General features: G+C 33.4%; 1 protein-coding gene and 1 long non-coding RNA gene across 2 annotated transcripts in view; both read left to right on the top strand.

The window, feature by feature from the left end:
- The window catches only part of LOC136272163 (uncharacterized), a 30,527-nt gene that overhangs the window by 2,524 nt on the left and 10,103 nt on the right, over positions 1-17,900 (top strand). The window lies entirely within an intron of this gene.
- Positions 15,150-17,900, top strand: part of LOC136272176 (uncharacterized) — a 42,426-nt gene continuing 39,675 nt past the window's right edge. The window contains exon 1 of the long non-coding RNA XR_010710120.1: positions 15,150-15,419. This is a non-coding gene — a long non-coding RNA (uncharacterized lncRNA). The remainder of the gene's footprint in view (positions 15,420-17,900) is intronic.

Below are 17,900 nucleotides of genomic sequence, written 5' to 3'. Positions count from 1 at the left end.
GGCACTTTATCCACAGGGGCCAAGCCCGTTTTAACATTAATTTCAATGTAACCATGACCTGTGTTAGGATCGAATAATTGTTTACAGTGACATTGGATCTATTAGGATCCAATAATTGTTTACAGTGACATAGGATCTATTAGGATCCAATAATTGTTTACAGCAACTCATACATTGATCATGTGACACAGTATTCTACAAATTTCACTTCAAGAGAAAGTGATATACTAATACATTGTATTTTCATTGGGAGTTGAAAGTGGGGAAAAGGAATTGGGGGGGGGGGGGTGTGACGAGGCCTATGTCTATTTTTTAATACTATGTTTGATTTCTCCTCCCCCCCCCCCCAATCTAGATCAATGCACTTTTGATTTTATGTCAGTGGACTTTCCTCCTCTGCAGCAGATTTAAAGAAACATGCAGTTTTGTAACGTTAAATATCACGAGACTCTGAAAATTATCAAATTATAAAACAGCAGTTTCTCTAGTAGTTTAACTATGTCTTACCAGAGACATAAATAACAATTTATTGTGTTATGTTATGTTATTTATATCTCTGGTCTTATTTATTAACTAACGGTAAAAGCATAACAATTACAGCAATATTATAGCTTTTTGGCGATAAAAAGAAATTCTGTCATTGAAATATAAGGAGCTATATCAATGAAACTCTTCAGGTATTTCACCTTATTGAATAACAGTTTAATTAAGGTGCAAAACTTGTTTGTGTGTTTGGTCAAAGAGCTCTCTCTCTCTCTCTCTCTCTCTCTCTCTCTCTCTCTCTCTCTCTCTCTCTCTCTCTCTCTCTCTCTCTGAATGTTTGTTTTCTGTTGGAAAAAATTTAGAGAGAGGCATATAAAAACTATTCAGTTATATTTAAAATCTTTTTTACTTCTCCAATCCGGAATTAAACCGTATCGCTTACGGTTTAAACTTTATGAATGATGTACTAAAATTACCTTCCTTTAAAAAGAGTAAATTTGTTTGCCCGACCAAGGCCGGTTAGCCGTTATAGTCGTTTAGATACAGCCCAAATGTAGATAACTAAGGAGTGAATACTGACAGGTATGCATTTTACAAACCAGTTAATGATGCTTAATTTAAACTTTAAATAATAAAGTTCTAACCATTGTTTTCTTCGTCAACATTACGAAACGTGTTTAGACCGAATTTCCTCTAAATAACATATTCGTTGGAACGGTCATACTAAAACACGCCTGCCGACGCCTGCCGGGGAAAACACGCCTGCCGAGAGAAAACCACACGCCTGCCGTTTACCTGATGGATTATTTTAATATTTTCTTTGATATTTTATTTAACTTAACTAAATTAAGTATCATAATAACAAAAAGTTGACTTTATATTGATTATTTAGCACAAAATTAGCAAAAATGTTCAATGTTGGTAAAGATAGATAACTCTTACGTAGAATTCATACGCCTGCCGAGGAAATCTAGACGCCTGCCGTTTATTTGATGGATTATTTTACTTTTTTCTTTGATATTTTATTTCTTTTAACTAAATAGATGATAATAGAAATCAAAAGTTGATTTTATATTAATTAATTAACACAAAATAAGTAAAAATCGGGTAAGCTGATAGCTCTTACGGAGAAATCATACGCCTGCCAAGAAAATGTATACGCCTGCCGTTTATTTGATGGATTATTTTAATTATTTCTTGGATATTTTAGTTTACTTAGCTTAAAAAACGATAATAGAAATAAAAACTTGACTTTAAATTCATCAATTAACACAAAATTAGGGAAAATTGGGAAAGTAGATAACTCTTACGCAGAATGCATACGCCCGCCGAGAACATCTATACGCCTGCCGATTATCTGATATATAAATTTTTTTCTTGGATATTTTATGTTTCTTAACTAAATACATGATCAAAGAAATAAAAGGTTATATTGTATTCGCTGTTTAATGAAAAATATTATTAAAAATCTTCAAAGTCTGTAAAGAAGACAAAGAGTTCTTACCCTGCTTACGCCTGCCGAGACACTGAGTTGTAAGCCTGCTGATTTAATCATTTATCCATGTCTTTTATTTTTATTTATTGAAAAACTTCAGCTTTTTACATAGTTATCGTTATACTGTATTAGTGTTTTCATACCCTTATTATTTTGTTGCAATTAATTAACGATATATTACAAACTCGAATCAGGGACATATACATGTACTGTTAATTATATACATGTACATGACTTTGTATGTCTCTGCTCGAATTTTAAGATTAAAGTTTTCGAAGAACCCTTAAATATGCATGTATTTTACGTATAATTAAAATATTTTATGTTATATATTCATACGATCTAAAAGTGGTGTCTGAAATAAGAAGGAAAGTATACTGATGTGAATATATATAATTAAATAAAATTTAATGCACTGTTATACTAAGTTCAGAAATACGTATGGAGTCAAACTGTATACGTAAATACTGTGTTGGGTGAACATGTAAATACAAAATTCAAGACATGTAATGGAAATTAATATTTACACCAACTCAATCAATTCAAAAGATGCAATTCGACAATTTCATTTCTTTAGAGAAGGGGACTGGCATAACCTTTATCCATGTATGAAGGCTATATAATGTATTTCTTCAACAAACAGGCTAGCGTACTTAAATTGTGTAAGCATTCCAGATTTTATAAATATTTATGCTCCTAAATTATTAATTCTAGTAAATGTATATGGGGAAAGGTTAGACTTTTTCGGCAAAGTGCATTTACATTTTCGTACACAATGATTAGTTCTGTAAAATGTTTGTAACTGCATGTTTACATATTGAAAACTTTTTCATCTGAATACTTTCACTGCCTATTTAACCAAAGTATATCTAAATCTCTAGATTCTGATTCTGTTTCGCTGCGTTTTTAAAATCAAATATTTACATGTACAGGACATTCATAAGCCTGTAGCAAAATTTTACATTACATGATATCAGTGTAGCGGATAATTATCCATTCAAGGGAGAGAGGGGTAGGGGGTATCAGTTTGAATATTTATAAAACCCGGCTTTTTCTAACAAGAAAATCTAACAGACTCAATCATACCCCACTATAGACTTTTGAAATCCAATACACGCTTAACCTTCCAGTGATGACTTATTCTGTTCGTAGAAGAAAAAAGCAGACTTATAGCGCATGCAATTACCAAATCAAAGCAGAACTCTATAGGTTGATTCAATATTCAACACAATCAATATACTGGTATAATTATTGCAGCTACATGTTCAGTATATGCTTTATTTTGAGGCTATCATTCAGTATTAAGTTCGTTTAATTTTCCCAAGCTGATGAAAATGTGACCGGGTTAAAATTTTACGATTTATGGTCTCAGTTTTTAATGGAGAAAAAAACGTTGTAAAGTGATTCAAATCATGTCAATATTCTTGGTTATAAGCCTGGACTGTCTCGTAAATAATAATGAATGATAATTTCCCCTACAAAATAAGTTTTGTTTTTCTGTATCATGCACGTAGCATCGTTTTTTAAAGTGGTGGGGCCAGACTCATCCAAAAAATCTTGACAAGCAAAAAAAAAAAAAAACAGGAACATTTTTAAGTTTCCCAAAATATTCAAAACCCTAATCCGGGGGGGGGGGGGGGGGGGTGTGGTGGGGGGGGGGGGGGCTGGCGTAATATATAACTTTAATTTCACTCCCCATTTCCTTATTTTCATATCATTTACCTACATACTCCCAAAAAAGTGGGGGGGGGGGGCAACTCCATGATAATTCAATTTTTTATATGTAAATTTTTGCTGCGAGAAAAAGTGGGGGGGGGGGCAGGCCCTCCCCCTGCCCCCCCCCCCCCCCCCTGATGCTACGTGCCTGTGTATATTTTATAAGCTTCTCGAAGATACATAGTAACACAAATGTTTCAATGTTTACGGTTATGAATGGACTATACACGTTTTATGAAGAGACGTAAGTCTGACTAATTAAAAACTGATGGCTTATTTATCAGAAATAGTTTTTTATTAAGTGCTTGTACATGATATATACATATATAAGGATAAATGGTATTCTTCTTCAATTTCATATAGATACATAAAAAATACAAATATAAGTAGTCAGAAACCATGATATGGCGACCTTGCTCTATCAGTTGGAATATAATTAAAGTGGACTGCAATGTTTTAATAATACTTTTGGGTTAATAATTAGGTGTAAGTTCAAAGGCTATACATAGTATCTTAAGACATACTTAGGTAGATCGACTCGTTCATTACTATTTTTCTCAGTCACCTAAAACACATGAGAGAGAGAGAGAGAGAGAGAGAGAGAGAGAGAGAGAGAGAGAGAGAGAGAGAGAGAGAGAGAGAGAGGGGGGGGGGCTTGTGTACAAGGTGTTTGCTTCATGGTCGTCTTCCAATATACAGGTAGGTAAGGTCTATTGTTTCTTAAGAGACAAAAACCCGTTCAATTCACACAGAATACACAAGAAACTAACACGTGTATGTATACACGTGTATCAGTAGAGCAACGGTCATTAGTTATCTTTGGACATGTAGCCTCAACCCCGATTCGCCCAAAATATTATAGCAAAGAACATAATGAGTAAATTATTTTGTTATTCGTACATGATTTGTAATAAAATGAGATAAAAATACATTTATCTGTATGTGCATGTTCAGATTGTGGTCCCGATTTTTTATTTACAAAACTGTGAGTGTGACCGTTTGAGGGATAGTGAAGTGAATGATATTGTAAGCCGTATGGTATGATTATATACATTGAAGAATCAATAATTACGAATGCATGCATTTTTAATTTCTTTTTTTTTTTTTTATCAAAACCTCCACGACCTACGATTAATTATAGTCAGTATGGTTGATCAATATAAAAATTGTCGGGAAGATATTTTACGTTCATTAAGTTCAAAGACAACCGATCTGCATAGAATATCGGGTTCATTTTTGACTCAGAAAATTTTTACTCATGAAATAAATTAAAACCGAAAAAAAACACCCCGTTCAGATGTCGAACATTTGGAATGTGAATGTCTTACGCTTACCGACTCGCTGCATATTTTTATTGAATTTTTTTTATTGTAAAATACAAGTACTAGAACAGTTGAACGCAGGTGCAACTACATTTATTATTATTTTTTTCTTTTAATAATTGAATTGTTTCCGTTGATGAAGAGAGAAAGAAAGAGAGGGCAGTGGATGGAAAAGACGGAGAGAGGAGAGAGAGAGGAAGTGAAAGAAGGAGAGGAGACAAAGATAGAGGGAGAGAGATAGATATGCAAGAAAACAGCTTATTTTCTTCCTTTAACATTTTAACAACTATATACACGTATGTACACGCCACGTTTCGAAAGCCCTCTCCTTTCTCATAAGGGTTTCCATATATAGCAGTGGCTCGGAAGCAAATTGAAAGTGGGGGGGGGGCAAAACTAATCCTCTGAAATCTTGACAAGGAAGGAAAAAAAACCCTAACTCCCTAAATCATGAACATCCTAATCCGTGGGGGGGGGGGGGGGGGGGGCTATTGTTCCAAAAAAAATTTCTTACATACCAAAAATTTCCCCCCACAAATCTTGAAATTCCTAATCCGGAGGGGGGGGGGGGGCTATTATACCTGTGACTCCAACATCTCAATATTTCCATCTTTTCATTGTAAATTTCGCAAAAATTATCTTTCTTGCGAGAAAAAGGGGGAGGGGAGCTGAACCCTCTAATGATGCTATGTGCCCATTGGTTGGGTCTAACTTAGCAAAAAAAAGTGGGATGGGGGGAGGGGGGGCTCAGCCCCCCTAGCCCCCCCCCCCCCCGTTCCGACGCCGATGTATAGGAAACCACTGGTATCACGATTTCTGTTGGTTTACATTTTTAAAACACGATTTTTTATCCAGTATTTAGAAAATCTTTAAACAGGATTGGTCTATAAACCATACTTGATCATGGAACAGTATCATAGATCGGTCCTTGTGATCAGTATAAGCTGTCGTGGATTAGGATATATCAATATCAATGCTCTTGCTAACAATAACAATGTTAGTATAACTCATTAACGTCCATCAAACACTCATATCAGTCACCATTCATTAATTTTAGGGGGGTAGATCTAAGAATTTTTCTTTGGCTTTGTAAATGATTTTCACTCATTCTTTTCATGAGTGGATCTACTCAAGGGGAGGTGGGTAGAGTTACCCCCCCCCCCCCCCTCGGTAAAACTCAAATTTCGTACGGAAGTGGGGTTGATGGAGTCCCACCTCCCTTGGAAAATATTTTTTTTTTACATACTAGTAAAATCACAAAAAATTTGCCTCGACACCACCCCCCCCCCCCCGGACAAACCTAAAAAAAATATACTGGATGCACACGTTTCGTGTTACGTTTTAATATCATTGAAATCTAATTTTTATGTCTTTATTCATTTTTTTGGTAAAGTTAAATGAAATATGAAATATTGTTTGAAAATACAAGATTATCAATTTTTGCGTTAGGCGAAAAGTTATGATATTGATTAACAGTATCCCTCTTTACAACAAAGTAAGTTTTATTTCATTCTTATTCTATGATCATGTACACAGCTGACTGAAGAACAAAATTAATGGAAAAAAATCACATCATGCAATAATATAGGTATATTCGTATTCATGTAAAATCGTATACACATGTATATTCCTTGGGCGATTCGTATCTATAGACGTGTTGATAAATCTTACCCTGTATTTCTATCATAAAAAGCTTCTGTGACAGGAGTAAAAATCAAAATATTAAGTTCTGATAGAAAACAAAACTTTGTCAAACTTAAAAGGGATGACATACATATTATATCATACTCGTATCACCCGACTTCATATAATATGATGAATCAATAGCAGCAATAAGTAAAGTTCTGAACATTATTATAAGGCAAAATGTTAAGTCTATATATAGCAATCTTAGGTAATTCATAAATTAAATTATACAAATAAAAATGACATAAATAAAATGACAAGCGTGCATATTAAATCGACAGTCATAAGATTTCTACATAAGAGTTTTCTCTTTATTTTTAAGCCCTTCGCAATTTTTTCCTTTTTATCTATGCTTGCTATTTAGTACAGTAAAATAAAATACTAACGTAAGAAAAATATTAAATCATCTTCAGGTAAACGGCAGGCGTATGGATTCCGCGTATATTTACCCATGTTGTGTTAATTAAAAAATGTGCTAAATTTTTATTTAATCTGATCATTCATCAAGTTAGAAAACATTAAATATAAATAAAAAAATTAAAATCAGCCACCAGGTAAAGCGGCAGGCGTGTACTCTTCTCGGCGGGCGTATGCATTCTGCGTAAGAGTTATCTACTTTCCCAATTTTCCCTAATTTTGTGTTAATTGATGAATTTAAAGTCAAGTTTTTATTTCTATTATCGTTTTTTAAGCTAAGTAAACTAAAATATCCAAGAAATAATTAAAATAATCCATCAAATAAACGGCAGGCGTATACATTTTCTTGGCAGGCGTATGATTTCTCCGTAAGAGCTATCAGCTTACCCGATTTTTACTTATTTTGTGTTAATTAATTAATATAAAATCAACTTTTGATTTCTATTATCATCTTTTTAGTTAAAAGAAATAAAATATCAAAGAAAAAAGTAAAATAATCCATCAAATAAACGGCAGGCGTCTAGATTTCCTCGGCAGGCGTATGAATTCTACGTAAGAGTTATCTATCTTTACCAACATTGAACATTTTTGCTAATTTTGTGCTAAATAATCAATATAAAGTCAACTTTTTGTTATTATGATACTTAATTTAGTTAAGTTAAATAAAATATCAAAGAAAATATTAAAATAATCCATCTGGTAAACGGCAGGCGTGTGGTTTTCTCTCGGCAGGCGTGTTTTCCCCGGCAGGCGTCGGCAGGCGTGTTTTAGTATGACCCCGTTACAGGGTACAAAGTTACTTTGGAGTAAAAAAAAATTGTTCGCAGACTAGAAGGTAATATTTTTAAAGATTTAGTTCCAAACTTATTTTCCTGGCAAGATAAAAAGACGCTTCTCTCTAGTGGAATTTACACTGTCTCATCACTCTCAAGATCAAGTTGAGGTACAATATCTGGTGCAAAAAATTTGAAATTAGCGGAAAAAAAAAATGGTAAATCTGCAAATGAATACATGTACATGAAATGGAACAACTTATGATTAACAACTTTTTTTGTAACCGTTCTATTACACAGATTGTTCCCTCAGTATATCCAAAACTTCTTGAGGGTCAATCTTGCAAACTATATGCTTACAGGAAAACTTGCTAACCAAAAGTTGTTGCATGTAAAAAAAATTACCTAATCCAAAAAGAATTGTTTTTTGCACTTTAAATTTATATCCGATTTGGGCTATTATTTGTAAAATTGTTTTTATTGACATATGTCTGTGTTGTTCAAAATTGTCCATTATCGTTAAATTAAATATCAAATTTTTATTTCTGAATACTAACTTTACCAAAAGCTTGACTAAATTAATTTATTAACCTCATTTCTTTTTTCTTATAGAATTTTTTCAACATGTCTATTGATTTTGCAGATAGTGACTGTGATATTTTGAAAATGGAATTAACATTGAGAACCTTACCTCATGTTTTACACAAAACACAGACTGTGAGTTGCCCCAGAATCAGCCTGTGTCACACACGCCTCTTTCAAAATTGTGTGAGCAAAAAGTCATCAATCCCAGCTAGATTGAGCACAAAGACAGATATTGTAACCGAGAGGACTCTGTTCCAAATGTTGCCTGTTATTTACTGGCAGACTGACAGACATATGAGGAGATTGCCATAGAGTGTGAGGCTGAGGACATACCCAAGGAAACAAACGAAGAAGGTCAATAAGTGATCAAGGTTAGTCCTGGGATCTTGTTAGCTAAACGAGGCCAAAAATAAAAAAAAATAAATGATTTGTCACTCCAAATGCTGTTGCAATGATTAAATTTACTGATAACTGGAAAGAAAAATAAACTCAATTTTAGGCTTAAATATTAATTCATTTCCCTTTGCAACTCTTGCAATAAAAAAATAAAATTGCCTACTTCATTAGATTTTGAACAATTTGTTCAAGAACCAATACATTAATTTTGTTTGTCTGGCCTACCCTAAACCGCCTCCCCACTCCTACTTTCAGTGGGGTATTTTTTTTTATAGAAAAATAGATAGGAATAAATCAACTGAGCTTCCATGAATATCAATGATTTGGTAATATAGATATATTAAGTAAGATATTGACATTAAAGGGAAGTTCAGTTCATTCAACCATTTAGGGTTATAAATCTCTTTTTTTCCATTTTTTATTATTTTTTTTTTTTTTTGGGGGGGGGGGGGGGTTAAAAAACTTAAAATACACATCTTATACAACTTACATTATTTATTATAAATGCAGATTTACTTCAAAGGAGGCATGTAGTCAACAAATTAACCATCACATCTACATTTTATTTTAAAAAATGATTTGTTTAGCTATTAACTATTATTTAGTAAGGCCAATAATAAAAAAAAAAGGTGTGTTTCCTAATTCATCAAATTTTAAAATAGGGTAGGTAGGTCGTTTTTTTTTTTTTTTTTTTTTTTTTTTAAATGAGCTTTTAAGTTTTCCCCTTTCCTAGCATATGCTTTTTCTATACAATAAGAAAATGTATTACAGGTGGAGCAATCGTGGATAGAGACAACTGTTACAGAATTAAAGCTTTCTTAAATCTAAGGTTTATTTAGAATGTATACGAAGATTTTATTTTCATGTAAATAGAAAATATAAATATGACAGCCACTATAAATTAACAGAGTATAATACTCATTACCACAAATATATCATAAATTGGTTATTAGTACTATTTTCCTGGTCAACTGGTCAACTGACATAACAGGAAACATTAATATCGTAACTGTAACTGTAAGTGTTGAATTCAGAAACAGAGGAAATTCTGGTTGATCAGACGAGAGCCTTAGAATTAAATTTTTTCAATAATTCCCCCCCAAAAAAATGAATACATAATTAATGGTTTAAGACTAATTTTAAAAATTTCATTTGCAATTGAACTGTAGCATTTTAAAATCATATTTATAATATGTGAATGATTGTTGGGCCGATTCAAAGACTTACGATGTCTACAGTCTCCACACCCAGAAATAAAAAAAAAACTTTGCCTCTGCTTTTTTCTTGTACATCTTTATATTAATTTTTAACACATCACTGCCCTATGAAACTATTTATTGCATTGATAATTAAGCTAAAATAACCAAGGATAACTTTCATCCATACTGTCAATCTGCACTTAGAAATCTTTAAAACGCTTTGATAAGTGGTGTTTTCTATTGAATAGTTACAAGCGTTTTTTTAACTCTGATTTGTAAGACTCTATTGTTTAAACCAATTACGGTTGGTAATCTGGATTTGGAATAAATAGTGTTAGGGTCGGCGCATAAAAAATAGGGTCGGTCGGGAAACCGGAAACACAAATTTTTTTTTTGGCCTAAAGAAAATTTCATTTATTTTCACTTTAAAATTTCAATGTTTCCCCTATATCTTTATATAGAGCTCTTTTTTAAAAGGAGATTTATATAGTCTTAAAGGTCTTGCGCAAGGAAATATATATATAGAGACACTTTCTTTAATTTCTTCCTTTTTTGGCACCTTATTTTAGGCCTATAGTATTGAATTTGGACTAGGTGGCTAGGAGAAATATTACTTTAGTGGAATTGTCACACAAATTTCAATGGAACTATTTTTTTAGATGCGCATGATGCAACTTCCTGGATGGTGCTGAGCCTGTTTGTCAACATGTGGAACCCACATGCACTTCGGGGTAGGTATGTTTACTCTCAATTATCTCTCTTAGAAGCCACATAAGGCGTTATGCTTCTGATCTAAAAATTTTCTTGAAGCATTTAACTATAATTTCTCTTTCATTAATTATATTCTGAGAGTATACTAGTTAATTAATTTAAAACTGAATTAAAGCTTTATATTAACATATAGTGAAATTAATTCCTTGTGTGAGACCTTAAGAGAAACATTTAAACTGCATTTTCTCTAATTTCAGGAGTTGTCTCCCTTGTTAAAGTTCAACAATCGCGGATAAACAATGTGGGATGCTGTCTTGTCACCAATGGTGGAATTTGACGCCTGTATACCCGTATTTCTACCAATCGTCTCAGTCCTCTTTGTTGTGTACATCAGACAAGTAAGAAAATCAAGATAATTGTTTGCAATCATTTTAATAGATAAACAATGAGAAAAAAAACATATTTACATGAGCAGAGCACCTCATAAAAGGACATGTCACATGTTACACACTCTCATCATTCAGACATTACCATGCAATCAGGGCACATTATTAAAACATAGCATTCATTAAATGCAATACAAAATTCACATGACAGGTATAATATAACGAACATTTCATACATGCTAACTACACCCCCCCCCCCCACCTACCCATGATAACACCCCCCCCCCCTTTCACACTTAGCTACTTCCTGTTTAACTTTGGATCTGTTAGTGACTTACTATAAGTGTCTTTAGACTTTTTAGTGAAGAGCTGATATCTTTTAGATCATTCTGTAAAATTTTCTTTGGAATTTATATATTAGTAGTTTTTGTTTCATTTTAAAGTAATTTTGCCTATTTTGCTGTTGTTTTAGATGATGGACCACTCTACTACCTTTTACAACAGGTGCCCCTACAGATTCACAAAGTTCCAATGTTGAATTTCCATGACCTCGATTGAGTGAGTGCACAACTTTATGTATTCTACTTTCAAAATCTCTATTACTTGTAATACATTTCGGATTTGATTTTAAATATGCCCTATTCACAGATTCAGATTTTTGTGTACAAGAGTGATATTTAATTCTATCAAGATTATTATGTCCCAAAGTCAGATTTATACAGTCTTTTAACAACCACGTGTCTTCTTCTGTCATGCTTAATTCAAAATCACGAGGCAACATGCACTGAAGAGTTCCACTTTTTTTTTTAGTCTGCGACAGGAGAAGGAATGAAGCTGGCAGGACTTTCCGCCCTGTCCTTGGTAGCAGCTGGTGATGGAAAGGACAGAGTTGACATGGCTCATTTCATCAAAGGTAAGTCACTGGAGAAGTGTTTGAAGCAGTTTTCGTACTCGGTCCTGCATCTAAGCTTGAGGTCAAGGGCAAATCTTCTCTGCATGAATTCTCTCATAGCTTTTGTTCTTCCAGGAAACATGTGGCTGCTGAAAAGAGCCTTAGCAGTCTGTTTTCTTTGAGAGCCAAAGAAGTGGCGCAAGTCTTTGAGGTTTTCAATCATATGCCCTTGCTTTTCAGATGCACTGAAAGCAGCGGCACTATCTCCATCACTGGTGAAATGGGAAATGACAAGTGGACGGTCATGACTTTGCAGTTCACTGATGCATTCCGCAGCCGATCTTTTTTCGTCTCCAATGGTGGTCTCTGGAGGAATGGTTGCAGTGCAGACTTCATGTCCTGGGCAGGTAACTTCCTTTCCCTTGGCTCTAAGATGGGTGCCTTTCTTTCACAGTTTATTGCCACAAAACACTGCCATAGCATTCTTCTTCTTGGTAACATTTTCACTTAAGGTGTATGTCACTAAGTCCACCGGATAGAGTGATCTCCCCTTTTTATACACATACGGAGTAACTCTTCTTTACTCATTGTAACAGACACACTTTTTGCCTCTGCTAGGGTTTGAACCCAGGTACTCTGGCACGCCAGTCCAGCACTCTACCGATCGAGCTAAAGGGTTAACCCGCTAGCCAGAGCTAGTAGGAATGCCATATACTTGACTCTACCACATTGTCCCCCTCCAAGGAAAGAGGAGTCCCGACTCTCCTGGAGTGCCAATGCCTGTGGGGCAAAGTTCTGGAAACAATCTCTCTCACCCGCCAGAGAATACCCAGGTCCCAACGTGGGCACCAAATGTAACAGACACGCTTTTTGCCTCTGCTAGGGTTTGAACCCAGGTCCTCTGGCACGCCAGTCCAGCACTCTACCGATCGAGCTAAAGGGTTAACCTGCTAGCCAGAGCTAGTAGGAATGCCATATACTTGACTCTACCACATTGTTCCCCTCCAAGGAAAGAGGCGTCCCGACTCTCCTGGAGTGCCAATGCCTGTGGGGCAAAGTTCTGGAAACAATCTCTCTGTAACGGGATTTCCCAGCAATAATAAGACAATCCTTTCTTCAAATTTCTTTAATGGTGTTATATTTTTTAATACTCTGTAATATATTATGATAAAATAAATATAACATAATTGTATAATATCAAGTCATAAAATACATTAATACATTATTATAATAGAATTATCTTTAAATACATTTCCATTGAAATATACATATTTCCCATATACATATAATTTCATTCAGTCCAAGATCAGAAAGACACAATTAAGGGAAATAACTCTTATCAATTTTAACATACAAAAGTTGTCTTTCTTTTACAATAGAATATTAAAATACACAATTATAAAGCATACCAATTTATGGAATTGAGTCCGGTTCCAAACCGTTCAATATCTTCAATAACTGATGTTAATTGATCTGAATATTAAATATATATCTAAATACATGTTCCTTACATATATTTCCTATTCACAATATAAAACACTTTAATATTTCCTTAGAAATATATACTATTATATATTAAGCTGTATTACAAAAGCTTGCATGTCCATCAGATTTATCTACATCTGACACAATGAAAATTACAACTTTACTTATCAGATTTATCTACATCTGATATATACAATATTTACAAAGTAATTCCTTCTAAATTCTTAATCCTGATATTTCATAATATAAACTCAATTTTCTATAATATTAGTAAATGGTTAAAATAGAAACTTACATTGTCTGGATGTCTTCAAGTCTTCAGAATAAAAGGAATGACAAAATAAACTTCTCTGTTTAAATTCTGAGAGTGTTCTACCTGAATACTGTTCACAAGACAATGAAAACTCTTGACCAATAAAACCCGAGAATTTTCAGTATTAACCAATGAATGTAAAATGTTTGAGTGTGTGTGTGGATCTAAAGGGGTGGAAGACTCTAACTAAATACCTTGTTAGTAGAAGAAAGAATTAAAATTTATTTTATTTTAGTTTGATAAACTTTTTATTTATTTACATTTATATTTTATTTTTATTTATAACTTTTAATTAAAAACACATCTACTACATCCAGAAAATATATAATAGTGTTGTGTTGTGCATGTACTATGCCTAAATAGTAGTCAGGGTTTGATACATACTAAGTAGTGCACGAGCTGGAGGCGAGTGCACTATGTATCAAACCCTGACTACTATTTAGGCATAGTACATGCACAACACAACACTATTGTTATTATTATGCCGACTGTTGAATATACTGACGTACTTTGCTGTAAGTAGCTGTGACGTTCGAGTGTTGACAAGTCCCTAAAAATAATCACCAGAAAAGCAAGCGTTTGTTTTGGGTTTTTTCAAATCAATCAATTAATTTGATTGTTTATTTAATCAACAAGTTGTTGTACAATTAAAAGTCAACAAAGGTTTATGTATTTTTCAAGAAATGAGAGACGTTTGGCCTTACCGAGAAAACTCGAAATGTTTAGCAGACGAAATCTCATTTAAGTTTTTTCTTGTACATTCTTTATCAAGCGTCATTTAAAAAAGCGTTTTTGTGATTCTCATGTAAAATTTCTTTGAAAAATGTTCAATCAATTTGTTCAAAAGTTTATTAGAAACTTTAACTTTAAAATTACCGTCAAAAATGAAGTGTTTTTGGAAAAATGAATAATTTTAATTGCTTGATGTCAGTCGTATATATCTACGTTTTATATATTTAAATACCGTTGTTTATTATATCGGCTAATTTAGCGTAGCGGTAACGCGTTGGGCTTCAAGCTGGAATGATTTTAGCGTCGTGAGTTCGAATCCCGCTGTCTGTGCTTGAAAGATTTTCGTTGAAAATATTTGCCGTGCTCTATTTCGGCATAGTATGCTTACACTATATGAATCCTTTGATACTATGCGAAAATAGATGAGTACTGAATATATAGTGACAAACTGACAGAAGGCATAATAATAGGACATAGACACTGTACTGGGCTGGTGGTCCCTGTACTCTTCTGGCCCTTAGTTGTTGTGAGCAATGCTTCCTTTTTTGTACTGATGTCGATGCAGCCACTTTGGTCCTTTCTTTGGCATGATTTATATTGAACTGTACACTTGTAGACTTTTTCTGGGAATATGATGTTGTGTGTGGTGCAAATTTTTAAGTATTGTAAACTATCATACTGTTTATTTATTTTAGAGCTGCCATGTCTTCTAAGAGGAACCCCATCTTTGATGAGTGATGGAAAAGCCTCATCACCCCCCATTGCTTAAGAACCTCTTATCTTAATCACTAGCCATTAATCAGTGACCACCGTTATCAAAGTTCCAAGGTACATTATTGAAGACTCTTCTGGCACTATTGTTTTCAGTCTCTGTCTTTGTCTTAGAATTAAAATTAACAACTTTTTGCCAATTAATTCTAATGTTCAAATCAACTTCCTTTTTCCTAGCTAATTAATGTCTATTTATTCATGTTATTAGAGCTGAATTTTTTAAAAGCACATACACATAAACTCTAACAATTAAGGTTTCATTTCATTCCAAGCTCTTTTCACAACATCTCACTAATCAAATTTTATTTAGTTTTAAAAACATGTACTGTAGATGAATTTTAACAGAAATTTACTCCAGATTTCAGCAATCTGTTTAGAAGAGTTATCTCCTACTTTTTTAATCCCTTCTGGTCAAAAGTAGATTTTCATACACTAGCATATAGGAAATAGATACTAGTACCTACTAGACATTTACTGCAAATTTCATTAAATTTCATGAACTTTTAGTTGCTTTAAAGGTCGTACGCAAGGAAATAGCCAATCAAACTGAACTTAGTCAATTGTAGTTCCATATATATAGAGACAATTTCTTTCTTCCTTTTTTGGCACCTTATTTTAGGCCTATAGTATTGATTTTAGACCCAGTGGCTAGGAAAATTATTACTTTAGTGGAATTGTCACACAAATTTCAATGGAACTATTTTTTTTTAGATGCGCATGATGCAACTTCCTGGATGGTGCTGAGCCTGTTTGTCAACATGTGGATTACCCCCGTGTACTTGGGGGTATGTATGTTTACTCTCAATTACAGTAAAACACGCTTATAACTAAGTCCCAGGGACGTTCAATTTTACTTCGTCATATGCGTAATTCGTTATATCCTTTAAGTTTACAACATGTAATACAGCCACGGGGAACGAAATTCACTTTGCTGTAAGTGTCAGTTCATTATAAGTGTGTTCGTTATAACCGTGTTTTACTGTATCTCTCTTAGAAGCCGCAGAAGGCGTTATTTTTCTGATCTAAAATTTTTCTTGAAGCATTTAACTATAATTTCTCTTTCATGAATTATATGCTGAGAGTATAGTTAAATAATTTTAACTGAATTGAAGCTTTATAGTAACATATAGTGAAATTAACTCTTTGTGTGAGACCTTAAGAGAAACATGTAACTTTTGTTTAAACTGCATTTTTTCTAATTTCAAGAGTTGTCTCCCTTGTTAAAGTTCAACAATGGCGCATAAACAATGCGGGATGCTGTCTTGTCACCAACGATGAAATTTGACACCTGTATACCCGTATTTCTACCAATCGTCTCAGTCCTCTTTGTTGTGTACATCAGACAGGTAAGAAATTAAGTGAATGGAGGAAAGGGATAATGTACCTTAAAATACATTACATACAGTGCAACTGTTTAAATCAAATTATTTATCACTCAATTTTTCAATAATCTTTCTAGATATAAAGATTAGTGATTTTGTTGATTGAATTAGTTTCACTGTATTAATTAGAATCCAAATTAGAAGTGCATGCATTTTGTATCGTCTCTTCTGATACTTTTTCATCTGCTTGCTAGGAAAATATCATCACGGTGACATTATTCTGCTAGTTATAGAATTTCTTTTCCAATACATGCAACAAAAATATTGAAAAAAAATTGTGTTTATAAGATTTTTAAACATAATCAAATATTATTTATGGAATTTTTATGTTTTATAAAAGTGTTTTGTCTTCCAATATTTTTGTTTTGTTTAATGAATTTAAGACACTTAAAAGCCTAGAATTTTTAACTTTCATGTATGTTTCAACAAAGACCTGAATGAAAGTAAATGACAAGCAAAATTTATATACTGAACTTTGAAACATCATTTTATATTTCAATCCTATGTTATTCTTAAACTAATGATATCACAGGTCGCCGACGATGGCCAGAGGTCTTTTCTCCATCAGTAGAGAATATTTTACAGAACTTGGTACCTACGACCCTGGAATGGATATTTGGGGAGGAGAAAAATTAGAACTGTCATTTAGAGTAAGTAGGATCCTGGACATGGCACCAAATTTCTTTTTCTTGTCCATTCTCATATGTTGAAAGAACATTTACTGTTTGTAATATAATTTAAATTCATGTTTGATGAATCATAACATTTTTCATAACTCATTTTCTGCAATACGGTTTTATAATTGGTTACTGGTTAAAAAAAAATATTATGATATCATGAGTTTTGTATGATTTTATTTTTCAGTTTGAAGGTCTGGATGTGTGGTTGGTCACATCTTCAGAAAGAGAAGTCCGTACAAGTGGAGGACTGGTGTCAACGTTGTCAAGAAAAACTCAATCCGATTGGCCGAAGTTTGGATGGACGAATACATGAATTATTATTATGAAAGATTCAACTATGATCTGGTATGGAATTTTGAAATTTTCTTTTGATTTTTAGTTTCCTGAATGTGAAACTGAAGGAGAATAATTATCTGTCTGTTTGTCAATTACTGTGGAATTATTTAAATTCGTGGGAGCCATTTTTCGTGGATTGT

Source organism: Magallana gigas, chromosome 10 (genome assembly GCF_963853765.1).
Source record: "Magallana gigas chromosome 10, xbMagGiga1.1, whole genome shotgun sequence".
In the NCBI taxonomy this organism is placed as follows: Eukaryota; Metazoa; Mollusca; class Bivalvia; order Ostreida; family Ostreidae; genus Magallana; species Magallana gigas.
This window is presented reverse-complemented; position numbering and strand designations above follow the sequence as displayed.